Source organism: Pristiophorus japonicus, unplaced genomic scaffold, assembly GCF_044704955.1.
Source record: "Pristiophorus japonicus isolate sPriJap1 unplaced genomic scaffold, sPriJap1.hap1 HAP1_SCAFFOLD_940, whole genome shotgun sequence".
NCBI classification, from domain to species: domain Eukaryota; kingdom Metazoa; phylum Chordata; class Chondrichthyes; family Pristiophoridae; genus Pristiophorus; species Pristiophorus japonicus.
The window spans coordinates 105,994-123,315 of NW_027254869.1; the positions used below are offsets into that span (position 1 = coordinate 105,994).

Consider the following 17,322-nt stretch of genomic DNA (forward strand, 5'->3'; position numbering starts at 1 on the left):
ATCCTGGGCCGTAGTACGGAGGTTCCCGCACCACCGACTGTGTGTAGCCTCCCTGCCTTTCTTTGTAACACGTTGCAGGGTTTGCCCCACAGGGGGGGGGAGCAATCTGATGGGATGAGCATTACGTCTTTGCGACGGATAAGCTGCAACACTCCCGTCTGGCGGTTCGCCGTGAGCAGGCGGTAATGTGATAACACATCACTTGCTACAAGTACTTTGTCAGATACATATACGACCGGTTGTTGTTTGCCCGCTACTTTGGCTTGTTTTAACGTACCCCCGACCCCATATGATAGTACACCATTGGCCCCGAAAGAACGCTCACATGGGTTCCACAGTGCAAACAACTTATTGGAACATAGTGGGTTCCTGGCCTTCTCAGCGGCCCCCCCCCTTTACCTTTGCCCCAAACCCAGTGGCCTTCCTCGCTGGCCAATACATGCCTCTGTTCCGTAGCGGCCACATCCCGTGGTCTGGACGTTTCTCTCGACCCGTGGTCTGGACGCTTCTCTCGACTGCCGCCATCTTCCTCCCCAGGGATTCCCGCCTCTGGCGTCGGGAAGACAAATTCGGATGGTTTCGGCCGGAGCCCCACTCCGCTTGGTCGACCTGGAGCCTCTTCCGTCGCCGCCAAGAGGTCGTCGGCTTCGGGTGCTGGGTACCCCCGTCTGTAACCGCTGCTCGGTTGGTCTTCGCCTCCTGGTGGTCGCGATGAGCGGCCTGTGCCTCGGGGGTCTGCAAGTGGATCTGCACTTCGACGCCTGGTTCAGCTGAAGGTGGGGGGCTTGCTCAGCCTTTGAGCAAGGGGAGAGGTTGTTCGCCAGAGAAGGTACACAGAGGTCTTCCCAGTTCCATCGAATCTTCCCCATCCACCTTCTACCAAGCAGCATTGGCCCATCACCTGAAACAATCCACAGAGGTAAATCGCGCACCGCTCCCTCATGGGATACCCTTATGCCCGCACTACCAATAACTGGTCTCAGTTCCTTGGTGTAGGTGCCCAGCTTTGCCTGAATCGGGATCAGCTTGGGTCGTTGTGCTCTGTCGCCCCCCCCACAGCCTCTCGAATGCCTTCTGGCTCATTATTGATTGACTCGCCCCCGTGTCTAGTTCCATGGAGACTGGAGTGCCATTAGGTCCAACTTTTCACATTATCGGAGGGCTTTTGGTGGTGAAGGTGTGTACCCCATGTACTTCCCCTTCAGCCTCAGGTTGAGTTGCCTCTCCTGCTCGTTCAGCGTGACCCTCGCTGGATCGATGGTCCTCTCCTGACTCTGCCACGTGGTGAGTCACAGACCGTTTGCACATTCGCTGGAGGTGCCCCATTGTTCCACGGCCCTTGCACACACAGGGCTTGAATCGACATTGATGGGCTCGATGGCTGACCCCAGCAGGGCCAACATGGTGCTAATGGATACGCATTCACGGCCCACGGCGGACTCTGAGTCACTCGAGGCCTAGGTCTGGCCTCTGCGGTCATGTGGGCCCTGTCCTGTGCCGTTCTGCCTGCTGAATACATTATTTTATGCACAGTACTTGCCGGTGAGCTTCGAATCTGTTTCGTGTTATCGCTCGTGGATATGAAGGCCTGGGCTGTCGTGATGGCCTTGCTCAGATAGAAACATAGAAACAGAGAAAATAGGTGCAGGAGTAGGCCATTCGGCCCTTCGAGCCTGCACCACCATTCAATAAGATCATGGCTGATCATTCACCTCAGTACCCCTTTCCTGCTTTCTCTCCATACCCCTTGATCCCTTTAACCGTAAGGGCCACATCTAACTCCCTCTTCAATATATCCAATGAACTGACCTCAACAACTCTCTGCGGCAGGGAATTCCACAGGTTATCAACTCTCTGAGTGAAGAAATTTCTCCTCATCTCAGTCCTAAATGGCCTAACCCTTATCCTTAGATTGTGTCCCCTGGTTCTGGACTTCCCCAACATCGGGAACATTCTTCCCGCATCTAACCTGTCCCGTCCCGCCAGAATCTTATATGTTTCTGTGAGATCCCCTCTCATCCTTCTAAACTCCAGTGTATAAAGGCCCAGTTGATCCAGTCTCTCCTCATATATCAGTCCAGCCATCCCGGGAATCAGTCTGGTGAACCTTCGCTGCACTCCCTCAATAGCAAGAATGTCCTTCCTCAGATTAGGAGACCAAAACTGAACACAATATTCCAGGTGTGGCCTCACCAAGGCCCTGTACAACTGCAGTAAGACCTCCCTGCTCCTATACTCAAATCCTCTCGCTATGTCGACCAACATACCATTTGACTTCTTCACCGCCTGCTGTACCTGCATGCCAACTTTCAATGACTGATGTACCATGACACCCAGGTCTCGTTGCACCTCCCCTTTTCCTAATCTGTCACCATTCAGATAATATTCTGCCTTCCTGTTTTTGCCCCCAAAGTGGATAACCTCACATTTATCCACATTATTCTGCATCTGCCATGCATTTGCCCACTCACCTAACCTGTCCAAGTCACCCTGCAGCCTCTTAGCATCCTCCTCACAGCTCACACCGCCACCCAGTTTAGTGTCATCTGCAAACTTGGAGATATTACACTCAATTCCTGCATCTAAATCATTGATGTATATTGTAAATAGCTGGGGTCCCAACACTGAGCCCTGCGGCACTCCACTAGTCACTGCCTCCCATTCCGAAAAGGACCCGTTTATCCCGGGATCCGGCAGACAGCAGCTTGCGAAGGATGACCTCGTGACCGATTCCGAGCACGAAACCGTTCGGCAACATTTCCCGCAAAGATCCCGCAAAAACCGTACTGCCCCGCAAGGAATCTTCTGGCCCTGGGAGCGCCGGTGGGTGTAAAAGTGATACCTGGCCTTTAAGGTGCTCTCCTTCGGCTTGAGGCGTTCCCACACCAGCACACACAGCTCTGTGTAAGTCTTCTCCTCTGGTTTGACCGGTGCCAGCAGGTTTTTGAGCAGGCCGTATATCGGAGACCCACATACGGTGAGGAGAATCGCCCTGGTCTTGATCGCCCTCTCTCAGCCTCGTCCTGTTCATTGGCGACGTAGTACCGGTCGGGACGCTCAACGAAGGCTTCCCAAATCATCACCCTCAACAAATCCCTCAACAAGACCAACGGCAGCCATTACCGTGTGAAGGTTGGTGATCCGTTACTCGTCGCCAGTGAGTGATGTTCAGAATAAATCCACAGGACTGTATTGCAAGCTCAAACTGTGGTGACCTTGTGCTCTTTATTCAGACTCCAGGGTGGGGAAGCAGTATGGTGAGTCACCTTATATACCTGCTTGTCCCAGGGTGTACAGGTGACCATTGGGTCTCCCACAGGTGTGCCCCCTAGTGGCAAGTCTTACATATTGGTGACGTTTACATGTGTACACAACAATCACGACCCGTTCCACATCTTTTTATTCCTCTCTCACTTTCCCGCTATCTCGCTTTCCCCGTCTCTCACTCATTCCCCTCTCCCCCTTTCCCCTACCTCGCCTCACCCTCTTCCCGTCCCACTCTCTCCCCTTCCGACTCTGCCTTTCCACTCTCCCTCTCCCTCCTCCTTCTCCGCTCCCTTTCCTCCCCTCCCTCCTCTCTCTCTCTCCTTTCCCTTTCCTTTCAGATTCTCCCCTTCTCCCTCTCTCCCCTTCCCCTTTCTCTATCCCCTTCCTCGCTCTCTCACTCCTTCCCCTCTCTCTCTCACTCCTTCCCCATCACTCCTCTTAACATCTCTTTCACCTTCCCCCCCCTCTCTCTCCCCTTCCTACTCTTTCCCCTCCCCTCTCTTGCTCTCCCCTTCCCCGTCTCTTTCCCCTTCCCACTCTTTCCCCTCCCCCTCTTGCTCTCCCCTTCCCCCTCTCTCTCTCCCCTTCCCCTCTCGCTCACTCCTTCCCCTCTCCCTTTTCATTTTCTCCCCTCCTCTCTCTCTCCTCCCTCTCCTTCTCCCTCCCCTCCACAGTCTCCACTCCCCTCCATCCTCCCTTTCATTCCTTCGCTCTCGCTCTCCACTTTCCCATCAGACTCTCCCCCTCCCCATCTCTCCAATCCCCCCCCTCTCTTCCCTTCTCCCTCTCTCTCCCCTTCCCCCGCTACACCCTCCCCCCTCGAGGGACCGAGTGAGAAGGTGAGAGACAGAAAGAAAGAGACAGAGCCAGAGTGTGACTGAGTTGCCTTGGGATGTTTTACGACGTGAAAGACCCGATATATCGATGTTGAGAGGCGAATATTGAAGAGACGGAGGCAGGAGTCTGGGGGATGAGACACAATCTGAGCGTTTCACTGACCCCTCCTCATTCTTCAAACACACAGCACTAACTGGGGAATGACCCACAGCCCAGTGCAGGTGGTTCAATAGCTCAGGGGTTAGAGCACTGGTCTAGTAAACCAGGGGTTGTGGGTTCAAATCTCACTGGGGCCTACTCAAAATTAGCTCAGTATTTAAATTCACTGTCAATTAACAAGGGCATTTATTATAAATATCCCATTCCCCTCTGGATGACTCCTTCTCCCGACTTTTCCAACTTCCAAGCACTAATCTCTCTCACAGAGCCGACACAGACACGATGGGCCGAATGGCCCTCCTTGTGTGCTGTAAGATTCTGTCAATGTTCGGGGATGAATCACCGAGAATGATTATTCGGGCCCCACCTCCTTGTTAACAATAGTAAGATGTAAACAGGAGCTGGTGTTACAGGTGGCTCCACAGCTCAGGGGTTAGAGCACTGGTCTTGTAAACCAGGGGTCGTGGGTTCAAATCTCACTGGTGCCTACTCAATTTTGGCTTCTGTTACTGAATTGACCGTCAATCGACGACAGGCCGACACCATCAACAGGAACCGCTCACTCCGCACTTTATAATCTGCCCACAGCACTTTCACTTCCCACCCCCAGTCTGTATCCCACCTTTTCCACATCCAGTCTCAGAGACACCGATATATCATCGACTCATAGAAACTTACAGCAGGGAAGGAGACCATTTCGGCCCATTGTGTCCGCACCAGCCGACCAAGAGCTATCTGCTGGGCAGGGCCACATAGTCCGCATGTCCCAGACACGAGACTCCCAAAGCAAGCGCTCTCCTCGGAACTCCTTCACGGCAAGCGAGCCAAAGGTGGGCAGAGGGAACAACCTCAAAGCCTTCCTGATAAAGTGCAACATCCCCACTGACACCTGGGAGTCCCAGGCCAAAGACCAGTCCGTCCGGTGTGGAGGAAGTGCATCCGGGAGGGCGCTGAGCACCTCGAGTCTCGTCGCCGAGAGCGTGCAGAAACCAAGCGCAGGCAGCGGAAGGAGCGTGCGGCAAACCTGTCCCACCCTCCCCTTCCCTCAACGTCTATCTGTCCCACCTGTGACAGGGACTGTGGTTCCCGTATTGGGCTGTTCAGTCACCTAAGGACTCATGTTAAGAGTGGAAGCAAGTCTTCCTCGATTCCGAGGGACTGCCTATGATGATGATATGATCCCAGCCTGATCCCACTTTCCAGCTCTCGGTCCGTAGCCCTGTAGCTTACGGCACTTCAAGTGCACATCCAAGTACCTTTTAAATGTGGTGAGGGTTTCTTCCTCTACCACCCTTTCAGGCCGTGAGTTCCAGACTCCCACCACCCTCTGGGTGAAGGAATGGAGGTCTCCCCTCAGCCTCCTCTGTTCCAAAGAAAACAACCCCAGCCGATCCAATCTTTCCTCGTGGCTAAAATTCTCCAGTCCCGCCAACATCCTGGTAAATCTCCTCTGCACCCTCTCCAGTGCAATCACATCCTTCCTGCGATATCCTGACATTTCCCAGTTCCTGCCTTCGCTGGTTTTAGGCTCGAGATGCGGCAATGGACACAAGATGATCCAGTTGGGATTTTCCACAAATAATGAATCCCACGGCCACATCGGTTTGACCCTCGGAGGGCACTCTGTAAATTCACCAAATTTATTAAATGCATACCTTACCCCCGCTCTGTGGTTACGCTCGAACTGTACACAACACTGGTTAGGCCACAGCTGGAGTACTGCGTGCAGTTCTGGTCACCACATTACAGGAAGGATGTGATTGCACTGGAGAGGGTGCAGAGGAGATTTACCAGGATGTTGCCGGGACTGGAAAACTTTAGCCATGAGGAAAGATTGGATAGGCTGGGGTTGTTTTCCTGGGAACAGAGGAGGCTGAGGGGAGATTTAATTGAGGTGTATAAAATTATGAGGGGCCTGGATAGAGTGGATAGGAAGGACCTATTTCCCCTTAGCAGAGGGGTCAATAACCAGGTGGCACAGATTTAAAGTAATTGGGGGGAGGTTTAGAGGGGATTTGAGGGGAAATGTCTTCACCCAGAGGGTGGTGGGGGTCTGGAACTCACGGCCTGAAAGGGTGGTAGAGGAAGAAACTCTCACCACATTTAAAAAGTACTTGGATGTACACTTGAAGTGTCATAACCGACAGGGCTACGGACCGAGAGCTGGAAAGTGGGATTAGGCTGGGTAGCTCTTGGTCGGCCGGTGTGGACACGATGGGCCGGAATGGCCTCCCCGTGCTGTAAATGTTTATGATTCACTGATTCTCTCTCTCACTCCTTCCCACATTCTACCCGTCGTAAACTAGAGGTGATCCAAAACTCGGCTGCCCCATGTCCTAACTCGCACCGAGTCCCACTCACCCATCACCCCCTGTGCTCGCTGCCCCCGTGTCCTAACTCACACCCAGTCCCACTCACCCATCACCCCCTGTGCTCACTGCCCCCGTGTCCTAACTCGCACCCAGTCCCACTCACCCATCACCCCCTGTGCTCACTGACCCGTGTCCTAACTCGCACCCAGTCCCACTCACCCATCACCCCCTGTTCTCGCTGACCCCATGTCCTAACTCGCACCCAGTCTCGCTCACCCATCACCCCCTGTGCTCACTCCCGTGTCCTAACGCGCACCGAGTCCCGCCCTCCCATCAGCCCTGTGCTCATTGCCCCGTGTCCTAACTCGCACCGAGTCCCACTCACCCATCACCCTCTGTGCTCACTGCCCCGTGTCCTAACTCGCACCGAGTCCCACTCACCCATCACCCCCTGTGCTCACTGTCCTGTGTCCTAACTCGCACCGAGTCCCGCTCACCCATCACCCCCTGTGCTCACTGACCCCGTGTATTAACTCACACCGAGTCCCACTCACCCATCACCCCTTGTGCTCGCTGCCCCGTGTCCTAACTCGCACCGAGTCCTGCTCACCCATCACCCCCTGTGCTCACTGACCCCATGTCCTAATTCACACCCAGTCCCGCTCACCCATCACCCCCTGTGCTCACTGCCCCGTGTCCTAACTCGCATCCAGTCCCACTCACCCATCACCCCCTGTGCTCACTGACCCGTGTCCTAACTCGCACCCAGTCCCGCTCACCCATCACCCCCTGTGTTCACTGCCCCGTGTCCTAACTCGCACCGAGTCCCGCTCACCCATCACCCCCTGTGCTCACTGCCCCCGTGTCCTAACTCACACCGAGTCCCACTCACCCATCACCCACTGTGCTCACTACCCCCGTGTCCTAACTCGCACCGAGTCCCACTCACCCATCACCCACTGTGCTCACTGACCCCGTGTATTAACTCACACCCAGTCCCACTCACCCATCACCCCCTGTGCTCACTGACCCGTGTCCTAACTCGCACCCAGTCCCACTCACCCATCACCCTCTGTGCTCACTGCCCCCGTGTCCTAACTCGCACCCAGTCCCGCTCACCCATCACCCCCTGTGCTCACTGACCTACATTGACTCCCGGTAAAGCAACGCCTCGATTTCAAAATTCTCATCCTTGTTTACAAATCTCTCCATGGCCCCTACACCCCTCCCTATCTCTGTAATCTCCTCCAGCCCCTACACCCCTCCCTATCTCTGTAACCTCCAGCCCCTACACCCCTCCCTATCTTTGTAACCTCCTCCAGCCCCTACACCCCTCCCTATCTCTGTAATCTCCTCCGGCCCCACAAGCCTCCGTATCTGTGTAACTTCCTCCAGCCCCTACACCTCTCCCTATCTCTGTACCCTCCTCCAGCCCCTCGCCCCTCCCTATCCCTGTAACCTCCTCCAGCCCCACAACCCCCCGAGATCTCTGTAAGCTCCTCCAGCCCCTACACCCCTCCCTATCTCTGTAACCTCTTCCAGCCCCTACACCCCTCCCTATCTCTGTCACCCCCTCCAGCCCTACACCTCTCCCTATCTCTGTAACCTCCTCCAGCCCCTCGCCCCTCCCTATCCCTGTAACCTCCTCCAGCCCCACAACCCCCCGAGATCTCTGTAACCTCCTCCAGCCCCTACACCCCTCCCTATCTCTGTAATCTCCTCCAGGCCCTACACCCCTCACTGTCTCTGTAACCTCCTCCAGCCCTACACCCCTCCCTATCTCTGTAACCTCCTCCAGCCCCTACACCCCTCCCTATCTCTGTAATCTCCTCCAGCCCCACAACCCCCCGAGATGTCTGCACTCCCCTAATTCTGCCCTCCTGACCATCGCTGATTATAATCGCTCCACCATCGGTGGCCGGGCCTTCTGTTGCTTGGGCCCCAAGCTCTGGAACTCCCTCCCTAAACCTCTCCGCCTCTCTACCTCTCTTTCCTCCTTCAAGACGCTCCTTAAAACCGACCTCTTCACCTGCGTTAATTTCTACTTTTGTGGCTCGGTGTCAAATTTTTATCCCATAATCCTCCTGTGGAGCACCTTGGGACGTTTCACTACGTTAAAGGCGCTATATAAATACACATTATTGTTGGTGTTCCCTCTGTCTCTCCTCTTCCCCGTCTCTCTCTCACTCCTTCCCCTCACTCTCCCCTTCCCTCTCTCTCACTCCTTCCCCTCACTCTCCCCTCCCCTCTCTCTCACTCCTTCCCCTCACTCTCCCCTTCCCTCTCTCTCACTCTTTCCCCTCACTCTCCCCTTCCCTCTCTCTCACTCCTTCCCCTCACTCTCCCCTTCCCTCTCTCTCACTCCTTCCCCTCACTCTCGCCTTCCCTCTCTCTCACTCTTTCCCCTCACTCTCCCCTTCCCTCTCTCTCACTCCTTCCCCTCACTCTCCCCTTCCCTCTCTCTCACTCCTTCCCCTCACTCTCGCCTTCCCTCTCTCTTCCTCTAATAGACGCTCACCTCGTGGACTGTCGATGTCATGACAACTACTGACACACTCCTCTCTTTCTCCTTCTCTCTCTCTCTCTCTCCCCTTCCCTGTCCCTTTCCCCCGCTTTCTCCCCTTCACCACTCTCCGCTCCTCTCTCTCCACTCACTCCTCAATCTCTCTCCTCCCTCTCTCTCTCTCTCTCCTTTCCCTTCTGACTTTCCCCTTGGCTCTCTCTAACTCCTTCCAGCTCGAGAGACAGAGAGCGACAGAGAGAAAGTGATGGAGAGACAGAGAGAGAGCGTAAGAGAGATATAGTGAGCGACAGAGAGACTGAGAGATTGGGACAGAGTGTGACTGAGTTGCCTTGGAATGTTTTGCTACGTGAAAGACCCGATATATCGATGTTGAGAGGCGAATATTGAAGAGACTGAGGCAGAAGTCTGGGGGATGAGACACAATCTGAGCGTTTCACTGACACCTCCTCATTCTTCAAACGCACAGCACTAACTGGGAAATGACCCACAGCCCAGGGCAGGTGGTTCCATAGCTCAGGGGTTAAAGCACTGGTCTTGTAAACCAGGGGTTATGAGTTCAAAGCTCACTGGGGCCTATTCTAAAGTAGTTCAATATTTACGTTCACTGTCAATTAACAAGGTCTTTAATTATAAATATTAAACAGCTCCGAGACCGACCATGGAACTGCAAGTTCTCGACTCGGTTACACTGTCGCTCCATCTGCCTTTGCTATTTTACATCCTTTTACCCCTCTCTCCCTTTTCCGCTATCTCACTGTGATATATTCACAGAGCATAAGCACACACAGCTTCCAACATGGCAGGCAGCTCTCTCGGAAGCCTCCGGAAATCTGCCTGGTTCTGTTTATTATTAACTATGCAGTTGCAGTACACAATACGTCCACATCCACAGAGTGGAGCTATAAACATTACAAGCTTACAGACATTGCACTTCTCCCTCCTTAATGAAGAAGTTATTATAACAAACATCATACATAATTTTCATGTTTATACATAACACAGGATATAAACTTATTCTTTTTTCCATATTTACAAATTTAACTTTACCACTTGTTTTCTGTTTTGAAGAGGATTTCTTCGCTCTTGAACAGAACCTTCCAAACATGGTGTGGATTTCACACTCATTCGAGGCTCATCCTGAAGAACGTTTTCCTCACGGAATTTCCTTGATTTTCATTTGAGCTCACTCTAACTTCAGGCTCTTTGTTTTCCTGACTCGGACTCAGACTTTCATTCTGATTCTCTCCTGGATTTGTTTCCAGTACATTGGATTTAGGATTTGCTACTGGTGTATCAAAACTATCTGATGAGTCAGAAATAATTGAATCATTCTCACCTTCAACTCCTTCCATGTTTGTAGGTAAAATATGATCAATATGAACAAACCTAACCTGCCCATTATCAAACATCCTTACCAAATATGTGCGCGGACCACATATCTTCATCACTCTTCCTGGTAACCACTTTAAACATTTATGGTGATGGTTCTTCACTCTCACCTTCTGGTTCAATTTCACACTTCTCTCTTTTACTCTACCTCTATCATGGTTCTCTTTCTATCTTAATTGTGTCTCTTCTACGGACTGTGCCAAATTTGGCTTTAACAACGAGAATCTGGTTCGTGGCTGTTGTTTGAGAAGCAACTCTGCTGGTGTTCTACCAGTAGTTGTATGAGGAGTATTTCAATATGGAATCAAAAAATTAACCAATTTGTGATCCAATGACAATTGTCGTTTCCTTGGATTTGGATCTAACATTTGTTTTGTGAGGACACGTTTTACAATTTGTACAGTGCGCTCTGCTGCACCATTCGAAGCAGGATGGTATGGTGGAACCTTGGTATGCTTCACACCATTTTTGCTCGTGAACTGTGCAAATTCTTCTGAACGAAATTGTGGTCCAGTATCTGAAACAATTTCTTCAGGGAGGCCAAATGAAGAAAATAATTTTCGTAAAATGTCCACTGTTTTACTTATTGTTATTTTCCACATTGGAAACACCTCAACCCACTTCGAATGGCTATCAATCACAATGAACAATTGTTGTCCTTCTAACTCAGCAAAATCAATATGTAGCCTTTGCCACACCCTGTGAGTGGGTGCATTCCTAATTGCATCCAGCTTTCCCATGGTTGGATGTAAACCATCTTTGTCTACTCTGTACCCTAAGTACTCCACTGAGTTTTTAAATAACTCACACTTACGAGCAGACACGCGCACTCTGTGCTTCTCAAGCCTTTTGAGGACTTCATTCAATATGTTATTGTGAATTTGTCTATTTGATGCTGAAATTCGTATGTCATCTAAATAACATACTAACCCTTCAATACCTTGCAAAATCTGGTTCATCACCCCTTGGAATATGGCAGGGGCGGAAGACACTCCAAACGGTAGCCTATTAAATTGATTTCGGCCTAGATGAGTATTTATAGTCAAACATGACTTGGACTCCTCATCTCGTTCAAGCTGGAAATCACGCAATTTGTCGATGTACAGCGACTCCGCTATTACACTCACGGATGCACCCGTGTCAATTTCCATTGATATCTCTCACTCCATCCACTCTCTCTCCCCTTCCCCCCATTCCCCACTCTCTCTCTCCCCTTCCCCCTCTCTCTCACTCCTTGCACTCTCTCTTTTCCCTTCCCCTCTCTTTCCTGTTCCTTCCCCTGTCTTTCACAGAGTAGGTGGCTCCATAGCTCAGGGGTAAGAGCACTGGTCTTGTAAACCAGGGGTCGTGGGTTCAAATCTCACTGGGGCCTACTCAAAATTAGCTCAGTATTTCAATTAACAAGGGCTTTAATTATAAATATTAAACAGCTCCAAGACCGACTCTGCAACAACAGGCTCCCTTCCCCCTCTCCTCTTCTCGATTCTCTTTCCCCTTCCAAATCTCTTTCTCCCTTCCTCATCACGACCTGTTCTATATCTTTTTACCCCTCTCTCCTTTCCCGCTATCTCGCTTTCCCCGTCTCTCACTCATTCCCCTTTCCCCCCTTCCCTTGCCTCACCCTCTCACTCCTCTTGCTCTCCCCTTCCCTCTCTACTTTCATTCTCTCCCCACTCCTTCCTCTCTCTCCTTCCTCGTCTATCTTACTTCTCTCCCTAACCCCTCTGTCCGCTAACCACTCCTTCCCCCTCTCTCCCCTTCCCTCTCTCACTCCTTCCACTCTCTCCCCACCATTACAGACACTCTCTCCACTTACCCCCTCTTTCCTCTCCCCCTCTGACTCTCCCTTCCCCTCACTCTTCCTACCTGTCTCCCCTTCCCTCTCTCTCACTCCTTCCCCTCTCTCTCTCCCCTTCCCTGATACGTCCTTACTATACAGTATAAATGCACACGAGGCCCATGCTTGAGAGAAGGTCAGTCTGTGACCTGTCCTTTATTCCACAGCACTCAAGTGATGGAAGTGGGTGGAGCTTCCACTTTTATACCTGAAGATCCAGGTTAGGAGTGTCTCCCACAAGTTCACCCCCTTGTGGTCAATGTTCTCATAGTGCACAACTTTGGTCAGATGAGACATGGGTTAAAATGCTGGTTGAATAAATGACAATTCCCCTCTCTCTTACTCCTTGCACTCTCTCTTTTCCCTTCCCCTCTCTTTCCTGCTCCTTCCCCTGTCTTTCTCAAAGCAGGTGGCTCCATAGCTCAGGGGTTAGAGCACTGATCTAGTAAACTAGGGGTTGTGAGTTCAAATCTCACTGGGGCCTACTCAAAATTAGTTCAGTATTGAAGTTCACTGTCAATTAACAAGGGTATAAATATTAAACAGCTCTGAGACCGACCCTTGAAAAACAGGCTTCTCTCTACCCTTCCAAATCTCTCTCTTCCTTCCCCATCACAATCCGTTCTGCATCTTTTTACCCTCTCTCCCGCTATCTCTCTTTCCCCGTCTCTCACTCCTTCCCCTCTCTCCCCTCACTCTCTATCCTTTCACCTATCTCGCCCCTTCTGCTCTCTCCTTGCTGATCTTTCTCCTCTTCCCCCTCTCTCTCAGCTTCCCCCCTCTCTCCCTTTCCTTCCCCCCTCGCTCCCCATTCTGCTCTCTCTCCCCTTCCCCTCTCGCTCACTCCTTCCTCTCTCCCTTTTCATTTTCTCCCCTCCTCGCTCTATCTTCCCTCTCCTTCTCCCTCCCTTCACCTGTCTCCACTCCCCTCCCTCCTGACTTTCTCTCCTTCCCTCACTCTCGCTCTCCCCTTTCCCATCAGACTCTCCCCCTCCCCATCTCAACAATTCTCCCCTTCTCCCTCTCTCCCCTTCCTCCGCTCTGCACAGAAAGAGAGAGACAGTGAGAGAGAGAGAGAGAGAGAGAGATCGAGAGACTGAGAGACAGAGAGAAAGAGAGAGAGACAGAGAGATTGAGGCAGAGTGTGACTGAGTTGTTTTGGGATGTTTTACGACGTGAAAGACCCGATATATCGATGTTGAGAGGCGAATATTGAAGAGACGGAGGCTGGAGTCTGGGGGATGAGACACAATCTGAGCGTTTCACTGACCCCTCCTCATTCTTCAAACACACAGCACTAACTGGGGAATGACCCACAGCCCAGGGCAGGTGGCTCCATAGCTCAGGGGTTAGAGCACTGGTCTAGTAAACCAGAGGCCGTGCGTTCAAATCTCACTGGGGCCGACTCAAAATTAGCTCAGTATTTAAATTAGCAAGGGCTTTAATTGTAAATATGGGTCAAATACTTTATTGAGATGGAGAGTGACAGAGTTAATTCAGAGATGAGGGCCTTGAAGTTCAGGAAAGATAACTTTGATGGTGTGAGATGTGAATAGACTGGCCAGTGATCCTTAAAGGGTTGATGTTGGATTGACAATGGCAAACATTGAAAGATCACATGGATGAACTCCAACAATTACACATCCCTGTCTGGAGTAAAAATATAATGGGGAATGTGGCTCACAAGGGAAATGAAGGACAGTGTTAAATCCAAGGAAGAGGCATATAAATTGGCCAGAAAAAGCAGCAAACCTGAGGACTGGGAGAATTTTGTAACACAGCAGAGGAGGACAAAGGGTTTAACCAGGAGGGGGGAAAACAGAGTATGAGAGGAAGCTTGCAGGCAACATAAAAACTGACTGCAAAAGCTTCTAAAAAGATTAGTGACGACAAACATAGATCCCTTGCAGTCAGATTCAGGTGAATTTATAATGGGGAACAAAGAAATGGCGGACCAGTTAAACAAATACTTCGGTTCTGTCTTCACGAAGGAAGACACAAATAAGTTTCCGGAAGTACTAAGGGATTGCGGGGGGGGGGCGGTCGAGTGAGAAGGGGGAACTGAAGGATATCCGTATTAGGTGGGAACTTGTGTTCGGGAATTTGATGGGATTGAAGGCTGATAAATCCCCAGGGCCTGATAGTCTGCATCCCAGAGTACTAAAGGAAGTGGCCCTCAAAATAGTGGATGCATTGGTGATCATTTTCCAACAGTCTATCGACTCTGGATCAGTTCCTATGGACTGGAGGGTAACTAATGTTATGCCGCTGTTTAAAAAAGGAGGGAGAGAGAAAGCGGGTAATTATAGAGCGGTTAGCCTGATATCGGTAGTGGGGAAAATGATGGAATCAATTATTAAACATGAAAAAGCAGCACATTTGGAAAGCAGTGACAGGATCGATCCAAGTCAGCATGGATTTATGAAAGGGAAATCATGCCAGACAAATCTTCTCGAATTTTTTGAGGATGTAACTAGTAGAGTGGACAAGGGAGAACCAGTGGATGTGGTGTATTTGGACTTTCAAAAGGCTTTTGACAAGGTTCCACACAAGAGATTAGTGTGCAAAATTAAAGCACATGGTATTGGGGGTAATGTATTGACGTGGATAGAGAACTGGTTGGCAGACAGGAAGCAGAGAGTCGGGATAAACGGGTCGTTTTCAGAATGGCAGGCAGTGACTAGTGGGGTGCCGCAGGGCTCAGTGCTGGGACCCCAGCTATTTACAATATACATTAATGATTTGGATGAGGGAATTGAGTGTAATATCTCCAACTGGGTGGCGGTGTGAGCTGTGGGGAGGACACTAAAAGTGTGTAGGGTGACTTGGACAGGTTAGGTGAGTGGGCAAATGCATGGCAGATGCAGTATAATGTGGATAAATGTGAGGTTATCCACTTTGGTGGCAAAAACACGAAGGCAGAATATTATCTGAATGGTGACAGATTAGGAAAAGGGGAGGTGCAACAAGACCTGGGTGTCATGGTACATCAGTCATTGAAAGTTGGCATGCAGGTACAGCACTTTTCTCTGCCCTCCCCATCACTGTTATGTTCAGAATAAATCCACGGGACCGTATCGTAAGCTGAAACTATTGTGACCTTGGTCTCTTTATTGAGACCCCAGAGTGGGGAAGCAGCATGGTGAATCACCTTATGTACCTGCTTGTCCCAGGGTGCACAAGTGACCCTTAGGCCTCCCACAGGTGTGCCCCCTAGTGGCAAGTCGGACATATTGGTGAGGTTTAGGTGCATACATAACATCACTCCCCCCCCCCGCCCCCTCCAAAGGCTTATGTACCAGTTATTTGCAAGTTGAGGCGATATGACGCCCTGTGTCCCCGGGTCGATCACCTGATTTGAATTCCTGGCCTGGGTGAGTTGGTCAGAATGTTGCTGCCCGGCCGAGTGCCTGGTGTGATGGGACAGACGTGGCCAGGTCCTTTCACAATGGTGGCCTGCTTATCGATAGTTTGCAGTCTGGTCTGGTCCAAACGCTTTCTGCGTTTGCTCAGTACATGGTTTCACAACCAAACACTCCATTTTCATCACACACACACACACACTCCATTCCCCTCTTTGTCTCACACAGTGCTCTCGGCCCCATCTGGGGGCCCTGAATATTGTCCACGTCACTTATTCTGATGTGGTGTGGAGGGGGGCCGTACGATCGTGGTGCATTCTCTGCTGATAGCAGACGGAAGGCTCGGTCCTGAGCGACTCTGTCCGGTGACTGCGTAGCAACCCGGGACAGCCGGGGTCTGTAGGAAGTCTACCGCGACACGTGTGGTGCTCGGCTTGGTGATCTGGGCTGCCCGCTGCGGACTATTGTCGCTGACCCTAAGGCCTGGAGAGCCCAGGATGGGCCGATACGGCCCTGAGACTTTCAGTGGTAGCGGGAGGCCGTGTGGTCCCCCGTGGATCCTGGGACGTAGTACGGAGGTTCCCGCAACACCGACTGTGTGTAGCCTCCCTGCCTTTCTTTGTAACACGTTGCAGGGTTTGTCCCACAGTGGGGGGGGGCAATCTGATGGGATGAGCATTACGTCTTTGCGACGGATAAGCTGCAACACTCCCGTCTGGCGGTTCGCCGTGAGCAGGCGGTAATGTGATAACACATCACTTCCTACAAGTACTTTGTCAGATACATATACGACCGGTTGTTGTTTGCGCGCTACTTTGGCTTGTTTTAACGTACCCCCGACCCCATATGATAGTACACCATTGGCCGTGAAAGAACGCTCACATGGGTTCCACAGTGCAAACAACTTATTGGAACATAGTGGGTTCCTGGCCTTCTCAGCGGCTCCCCCCTTTACCTTTGCACCAAACCCAGTGGCCTTCCTCGCTGGCCAACACATGCCTCTGTTCCGTAGCGGCCACATCCCGTGGTCTGGACGTTTCTCTCGACCCGTGGTCTGGACGCTTCTCTCGACTGCCGCCATCTTCCTCCCCAGGGATTCCCGCCTCTGGCGTCGGGAAGACACATTCGGATGGTTTCGGCCGGAGCCCCACTCCGCTTGGTCGACCTGGAGCCTCTTCCGTCGCCGCCAAGAGGTCGTCGGCTTCGGGTGCTGGGTACCCCCGTCTGTAACCGCTGCTCGGTTGATCTTCGCCTCCTGGTGGTCGCGATGAGCGGCCTGTGCCTCGGGGGTCTGCAAATGGATCTGCACTTCGACGCCTGGTTCAGCTGAAGGTGGGGGGCTTGCTCAGCCTTTGAGCAAGGGGAGAGGTTGTTCGCCAGAGAAGGTACACAGAGGTCTTCCCAGTTCCATCGAATCTTCCCCATCCACCTTCTACCAAGCAGCATTGGCCCATCACCTGAAACAATCCACAGAGGTAAATCGCGCACCGCTCCCTCATGGGATACCCTTATGCCCGCACTACCAATAACTGGTCTCAGTTCCTTGGTGTAGGTGCCCAGCTTTGCCTGAATCGGGATCAGCTTGGGTCAATGTGCTCTGTCGTCCCCCCCACAGCCTCTCGAATGCCTTCTGGC

The 17,322-nt window shown here is 51.7% G+C and overlaps 5 non-coding genes across 5 annotated transcripts; all 5 read left to right on the top strand.

Moving 5' to 3' along the window:
* The first annotated feature begins 4,327 nt into the window (after window positions 1–4,327).
* On the top strand, window positions 4,328–4,400 carry trnat-agu (transfer RNA threonine (anticodon AGU)). Its single transcript has one exon. It is a non-coding gene; the product is annotated as a tRNA-Thr (tRNA).
* Window positions 4,401–4,678: 278 nt separating this feature from the next.
* On the top strand, window positions 4,679–4,751 carry trnat-ugu (transfer RNA threonine (anticodon UGU)). The gene has a single exon. It is a non-coding gene; the product is annotated as a tRNA-Thr (tRNA).
* A 7,036-nt stretch (window positions 4,752–11,787) lies between these two features.
* On the top strand, window positions 11,788–11,860 carry trnat-ugu (transfer RNA threonine (anticodon UGU)). The gene has a single exon. It is a non-coding gene; the product is annotated as a tRNA-Thr (tRNA).
* Window positions 11,861–12,736: 876 nt separating this feature from the next.
* On the top strand, window positions 12,737–12,809 carry trnat-agu (transfer RNA threonine (anticodon AGU)). Its single transcript has one exon. It is a non-coding gene; the product is annotated as a tRNA-Thr (tRNA).
* An 847-nt stretch (window positions 12,810–13,656) lies between these two features.
* Window positions 13,657–13,729, top strand: trnat-agu (transfer RNA threonine (anticodon AGU)). Its single transcript has one exon. It is a non-coding gene; the product is annotated as a tRNA-Thr (tRNA).
* The last annotated feature ends 3,593 nt before the right edge of the window (window positions 13,730–17,322 follow it).